A 7485-nucleotide genomic window follows, 5' to 3' on the forward strand; every position below is an offset into this window, starting at 1 on the left:
AACTGCCCTTGAAATGCTAAAATGGGGAAAACAGCTTGAGAATGTTATGAAGCTCGACTGACGTGAAAGATATTTTCATCTGCACTCACTTGGTGCCAACTCCAGGCAAAGTCAGGGAAACAGGGCACAGTGTACTGTAAGGTAATCCTGGGTGGAACAGGTGAGTTACAAATGCAGAATGGAAAAGTGAGTCAGACTCAAGTCACACCAGCGTGAATCCATCCTCAAGAAAAACTGTCCGTGGCAAGCACTGGCAACTTTCTGCTCCTATTGAATAGCAAACTATTTAACAGTAAACTAACTTAGTCTGTGAAGGCCTGCATTCCGTGCGGAGTATGGTATGATGTTCTCAGCATAGAAGCAGGCGAAGAGCGAAGTTAGTTCTCAGTTCCCATCTCTTAAGTTACTGATTTTTACTGTAAGCCGCAGGAAAGGCAGTTATTGTACAGGGAACATTAACACCTGCTAGTCAGGGCTTTGTTTAAAAGCTGATAAAAAGTGACTTAGGAAGAGTGTAGTTTCTGTGCGGCAGTCTTTCTGTGTTACTCTTTACTAACACAAAGACATCTTTTCTTGCAAAATAGGTCAAGGCTTTAGGTTGAAGAAAGCCTACGTGTGTGTGCACGTGTGCGCTCAGTCACACCCGGCTCTTTGTGACCTCGTGGACCGCAGGCCCCCAGGCTCCTCTGTCCTTGGGTTTCTCCAGGCAGGAACACTGGAGGGGGTTGCCATTCCCTTCTCCAGGGGATCTTCCCGACCCAGGGATCGAACCTGTGTCTACATAAATCTAACTTATTCAGCTGGGGCTGCTGAATGGAACACACAACCAGCCTTTTTTTTTTTTTTTGGTTCGCATCTAACATGTTATACTTTGCCTTATTTCTGACATTGGGATCCTCCAATTTTCTAAACACGGTTGAATTTCAAGCTTCAGTGGAAATAAAAACGCACCTGATTTACTACAGCTGGAGGAAACTCTTCCTGCTCCTATCCTTAAGCTGGACGCGGTCCCTTCTGAAATTAAAGTTTCATTAGGATGACAAAAATTCGGCATGAAGCTAAAGTGTCACGTTTGCTCTCCTGCACTGGTTTCTCTTTGATCTGAGGCCTCTGTTCCTCATCTCTTCCTACAGAAGCACATTCAGAAATAAGTTTTACGTCTTTGCATTGGCAAGTGATAATTGCAAATACTCCAAAATTATTTTATGTTTTACCCTTGCATAATAAATACCATCATGCTTTCATTTTTCAAGAAAAGGGTGGTTTTGTTCTGAAGCAATAATCTGTAGGCTTTTTGGTCTCTGAGTTACTTTACACTTTTAAGACTGTGTGGGTACCCTAAAGAACTTCTGTCTCTTTGAGTTATAACAATCAAATCTTAATGCTTTGGAAACTGAAATACTGAAAAGTCATTTGATTGGCTTGAAGATAACAATAATGAACACATTGCATATTAACATTAACATCATGCTAGTTTAATGAGTATTATTTTGATATTATACCCTAAGAAATGTAGAGCTGACTCATTGGAAAGGACGCTGATGCTGGGAAGGTTGAGAGCTGGAGAAGGGGGTGGCAGAGGATGAGATGGTTGGATGGCATCATCAACTCGATGGACAAGAGGTTGAGCAAGCTCCGGACATGCTGAGGGACTGGGAAGCCTGGCGTGCTGTGGTCCACGGGGTCACAGAGTCCGTTAGTGACTGAACAACAAGAAACTGCTATCCTAAAACGCCATTTTGTTCCAGAGTATAATTAAGCACTAAACTTTGAAAGTGAATTTATCTGCTTTATTATACCTGAGTCTCAATAAAGGCCACGAAATGTTAAAAACTATAACAACATTGTCTCAGTTCTGATGGGCCGGCTTCTCTGGGTTCCCCATCGCCTTCACCTACAATATCAGAGTTTTTGTTTACCTGATCTGTGGTCTGCCATGGACTGAGCCTGGTGGGCTACAGTCCACGGGTTCGCGAAGAGTCGGACACAACTGAGCAGCTAAACACGCTTGGCTCACACGCAATCCGCCTACGAAGCAGAGTCTGTGTCTAACAGAAATGCTTTTCTTCATTTTTATTGACTTTATTATGGACTCATCATTCAAGAAAAAGAAACACAAAGATCCTCGATTACAAAAGAGCTAAGGTTCTATACATAATGCTATGTCCATGCTTTTTAAAAATGTATTTAGTTATTTAATAAAAAACAGAAATGAGTTTCTCACATACTGTGTTTCTGAGGGGCCACTTCCTGGTTCAGAGATGGCCATTTTTTTTATCGCTTTTCTATTTTTTTTTTTTTTTTTAGGTCACACTGCATGGCTTGCAGGATCTTAGTTCTGCAACCAGGAGTTGAACCTGGGACATGCAGAGAAAGCGCAGAGTCCTAACCAATGGACCGCCAGGGAATTCCCATCTGTGCTTATTTTTAAATGTTATATTGTCCCATTGATTAAATAGCTTCTCAGGCTCCCATTATTCTATCTTAATTAAATCCTCAAATTTCTTTTGACAACATTTTTAATGTCCTCTCCACACCTGGATATGAAATATATAGATTTTTTAAAAAAAACTTTCAGACTATCTTTTATAATAAAATTATCTTTGACATTTCCTACAGGGCCTCTGGAAAAGCACAAAGGTCTATTACTTTATGAAAACAGATGCTAGAAATAATTCCATTAAGTTTGTTTGATGTGTTACAATAGGAAGAGTTGCACAGGAATATTTCTCAAAGTAGAATTGCGCAGAGCCTAGCCTAGGTTAAATATGTCTAAGTATATTCTTATAAATATTTCTGAAATCAAATGGTTTATGGTTAAAATTAAAAAAAAGGCCTGGAAATTTGTTAACGCCTTTGCTGATCATGTTTTACAAAGAGAGTGAAAACAGACAATCAAAGTTCTCAAGAAATAATAATTTAATGTTCCCTGATAGAGAAATTCAGTACTTTTCATTATAATATTATGCTTCAGTTCAGTTCAGTTGCTCAGTCGTGTCCAACTCTTTGCGACCCCATGAACTGCAGCACGCCAGGCCTCCCTGTCCATCACCAACTCCCGGAGTCCACCCAAACCCATGTCCACTGAGTCGGTGATGCTATCCAGCTATCTCATCATCTGTTGTCCCCTTCTCCTCCTGCCCTCAATCTTTCCCAGCACCAGGGTCTTTTCAAATGAGTCAGCTCTTCGCATCAGGTGGCCAAAGTTTTGGAATATTATGGTTACAGTAATGAATGACGACCATGGTTTGGATCAAAGTGGTGTGGAGGTGGTGACAAAAGTCAGTTTTGGATAAGTGCTGAAGGTGGAGCCTACAGCTCCATTCATGGACTGGATCTTCATTCCTGAGAAAAAGAGGGGCTATATGATCTCTGCCAGCTAAACATGGAACTTAGAAGGTCTCTGCATTTACTGAATTATTAATACTAACCCAGAACTTCAAAGTCATTTTTCTCTTCTCTAGAATTAATCCCAGTTTCATGTAACCTCTATAGTCTAAGTCCTTAAGTCCCCACTAGCAATTTTAACAGCTTTTCTACAGACCCAAAGTGTTCAATGTGACATTCAGACGGTGGCCTTGAAAACTCGTCCTGGTCCTGGAAGGAAAACCAATCCGAATGGCGAGGACAGAGACAAGATTTCGCTGCAGCCCCTCCTACAGTTCTGACTTTCCCAGGATGGACCTGAAGAGAAAACTCTCATTATGTTGGGAAACTCTGTGCCGTTGCCAGCACAGTGATTTTTTTTTTTAGCCAAGCATGTATTCGTCCAGGACAGGAGATCTCTATTCCAAAGAGAGATTGCAACGCCCTTTTTCCTCGTTCACCAGATGCGGTCCAGCCTTTAGGTCATGTAATAGCTAAACAATCTTTCTCTGACACTGCTGCTGACTGACTAGTCACTACTTTGATCAGAGGAATGCTTTTTCCAAGTCAGAGGGAATGGTTTTGGAATACGAACATAGAATAAGTCCAAGAAACACAGTTCTGTGGCTCAAAAGTCTTCACTTATTCCCCACAACAGTAAGTTATCATATCTGTTTACTTACTGTTATACGGGCAGGCAGATCTCATTTTATTGTGCTACCCAGATATTGCTTTTTTTTTTTCTTTACAAATTGGAAGGTTTGAGGCAACTCAGCATCCATCGAGTCGATTGGTGCCATTTTTTCCAACAGCAATATTTAAAATTAAGTTATCTATATTACATATCATATCTAGATAAATTATCTATTTTTTAAGATGTAATGCTATTGCACGCTTAACAGACAACAGTATTGTGTAAACATTGATTTATTTTTAGACTAATTTGTGCTTTTATTTGCCACTATAATTTAACTGCAAACATTTTTGATGTAAAAAATACATTTAACATCACAATCCAACAAGTGAAAGTAAAAGTCACTCAGTCGTGTCTGACTCTTTGCGACTCCATTGACAATACACTCCATGAGACCATTCAGGCCAGAATATTGGAGTGGGTAGCCTTTCCCTTCTTCAGGGGATCTTCACAACCCAGGGAAAGAACCCAGGTCTTCCATATTACAGGTGGATTCTTTTCCAGCTGAGCCACCAGGGAAGCCCAAGAATACTGGAGTGGGTAGCTTATCCCTTCTCCAGCAGATCTTCCTGACCCAGGAATTGAACCAGGGTCTCGTGCATCGCAGGCGGATTCTTTACCAACTGAGCCACCAGTTGAGTTCAGTCGCTCAGCCGTGTCCGACTCTTTGCGACCCCATGAATTGCAGCACGCCAGGCCTCCCTGTCAATCACCAGCTCCCCGAGTCCACCCAAACCCATGTCCATCGAGTCGGTGATGCCATCCAGCCATCTCATCCTCTGTCGTCCCCTTCTCCTCCTACCCCCAATCTTTCCCAGCATCAGGGTCTTTTCCAATGAGTCAACTCTTCGCATGAGGTGGCCAAAGTATTGGAGTTTCAGCTTCAGCATCAGTCCTTCCAATGAACACCCAGGACTGATCTCCTTCAGGATGGACTGGGTGGATCTCCTTGCTGCTTAAGGGACTCTCAAGAGTCTTCTCCAACACCATGGTTCAAAAGCATCAATTCTTCGGGGCTCAGCTTTCTTTATAGTCCAACTCTCACGTCCATACGTGACCACTGGAAAAACCATAGCCTTGACTAGACGGACATTTGTTGGCAAAGTAATGTCTCTGCTTTTTAATATGCTATCTAGGTTGGTCATGACTTTCCTTCCAAGGAGTAAGTGTCTTTTAATTTCATGGCCGCAATCACCATCTGCAGTGATTTTGGAGCATGAAAAAATAAAATCTGATACTGTTTCCACTGTTTCCTCATCTATTTCTGATGAAGTGATGGGACCAGATGCCATGATCTTAGTTTTCTGAATGTTGAGCTTTAAGCCAACTTTTTCACTCTCCTCTTTCACTTTCATCAAGAGGCTTTTTAGTTCCTCTTCACTTTCTGCCATAAGGGTGGTGTCATCTGCATATCTGAGGTTATTGATATTTCTCCCAGCAATCTTGATTCCAGCTTGTGCTTCTTCCAGCCCAGTGTTTCTCATGATGTACTCTGCATATAAGTTAAATAAGCAGGGTGACAATATACAGCCTTGACATATTCCTTTTCCTATTTGGAACCAGTCTGTTGGTCCATGTCCAGTTCTAACTGTTGTTTCCTGACCTGCATATAGGTTTCTCAAGAGGCAGGTCAGGTGGTCTGGTATTCCCATCTCTTTCAGAATTTTCCACAGTTTATTGTGATCCACACAGTCAAAGGCTTTGGCATAGTCAATAAAGCAGAAATAGATGTTTTTCTGGAACTCTCTTGCTTTTTCGATGATCCAGCGGATGTTGGCAATTTGGTCTCTGGCTCCTCTGCCTTTTCTAAAACCGGCTTGAACATCTGGAAGTTCTCGGTTCACGTATTGCTGAAGTCTGGCTTGGAGAATTTTGAGCATTACTTTACTAGCGTGTGAGATGAGTGCAATTGTGCAGTAGTTTGAGCATTCTTTGGCATTGCCTTTCTTTGGGATTGGAATGAAAACTGACCTTTTCCAGTCCTGTGGCCACTGCTGAGTTTTCCAAATTTGCTGGCATATTGAGTGCAGCACTTTCACAGCATCATCTCTCAGCATTTGAAACAGCTCAACTGGAATTCCATCACCTCCACTAGCTTTGTTAGTAGTGACGCTTTCTAAGGCCCACTGGACTTCACATTCCAGGGTGTTTGGCTCTAGGTGGGGAAGCCCAAATCCAACAAACATACACACACACAAAAGTGAAACAAAATTTGAGTCAAAAACATCTACCCTGAGTGTTATTTATTTTTTCTGAGATTTTTTTTTTAAAGTAGTTTTAGGTTTACAACAAAATTGACAGGAAGGTACAGAAATTCCCCATATACCCCCTCACAGGCATAACCATTATCAACAGTTTCTTTCTTTTTTAAAAAAATTAGTTTATTTGTTTTAATTGGAGGCTAATTACAATATTGTAGTGGTTTTTGCCATACATTGACATGAATCAGCCATGGGTGTAACAGTTTCTTTTTAAACCAGAGATGAACTGCACTGACACTTCATAATCACCAAGGTCCTCATAAACATAACTTTTATATGTACTGGAAAACCGAAACATCCATGTGACTCATTTTATTCTAATATTCGCTTTATTTTAGTGGTCACATTATCCCTGAGGTCTGCCTATCTTGGCAATGTCAATCTGAATAAGCAGATCAATGGATTTCCAGGACTTTCCCACTTGTGAAAGTATGTTACCTCAGGCTGTGTTGATTAGCTATGTTTACATTTCAGTAGCTAAAGAAACACTGCAGCAAACTGATTTGTTTTTACATATATGAATCAAAACCGAACATGACTTGACATTTAAATATTGTAGCACTCAGGTTGGTTTTCTGTTGCATTAAATGTCAGGCACACATTAACTTACCAAATCAGTGTTCAAGTCTGTAACTGAAGTGATCTCTTTGATCATGTGGCCTTAAGGCAGGGGAATATCCTGACTTAATTAAAAAGAGAACTTCAGGTGATGAGTACGTCTTTTCAGAGAATGTCTCCTTGCAGATAGAGCGAATCAAAAACAACAACAATAATCAATTCAGTGAAATCTTAAGGTTAGAGGAAATATTTGTATTTTTAAAATGAATTCATGTCATTAGGCAATGTGAGTTCATTACATTTGCTCTGATGGGATAAAATAAGTTTTCTGATACCAACATAGCCCTTGATTTTATCCTGAACTACAATCTTAAGGAATTTTTGTAACTGATAATTGCTTCAGTTTATTTTTATCATAGTGAAACTGAGTCCCCCTAAAACAGAGTTCACCTGCCAAGTTTATGATTAACCTCTTCATCCAAAACTGTATTCCTTTTCTTGTTGCACCTAGCTCCCCTCAGGATTGAGGAGTAGCAAAGAAAGAGGGGGATTAAAATCGAGCAAGACCCTGCAGGGCCTTCCTGCGTACAACGCCCCCCAGGTACC

Source organism: Muntiacus reevesi, chromosome 18 (genome assembly GCF_963930625.1).
Source record: "Muntiacus reevesi chromosome 18, mMunRee1.1, whole genome shotgun sequence".
Lineage (NCBI taxonomy): Eukaryota > Metazoa > Chordata > Mammalia > Artiodactyla > Cervidae > Muntiacus > Muntiacus reevesi.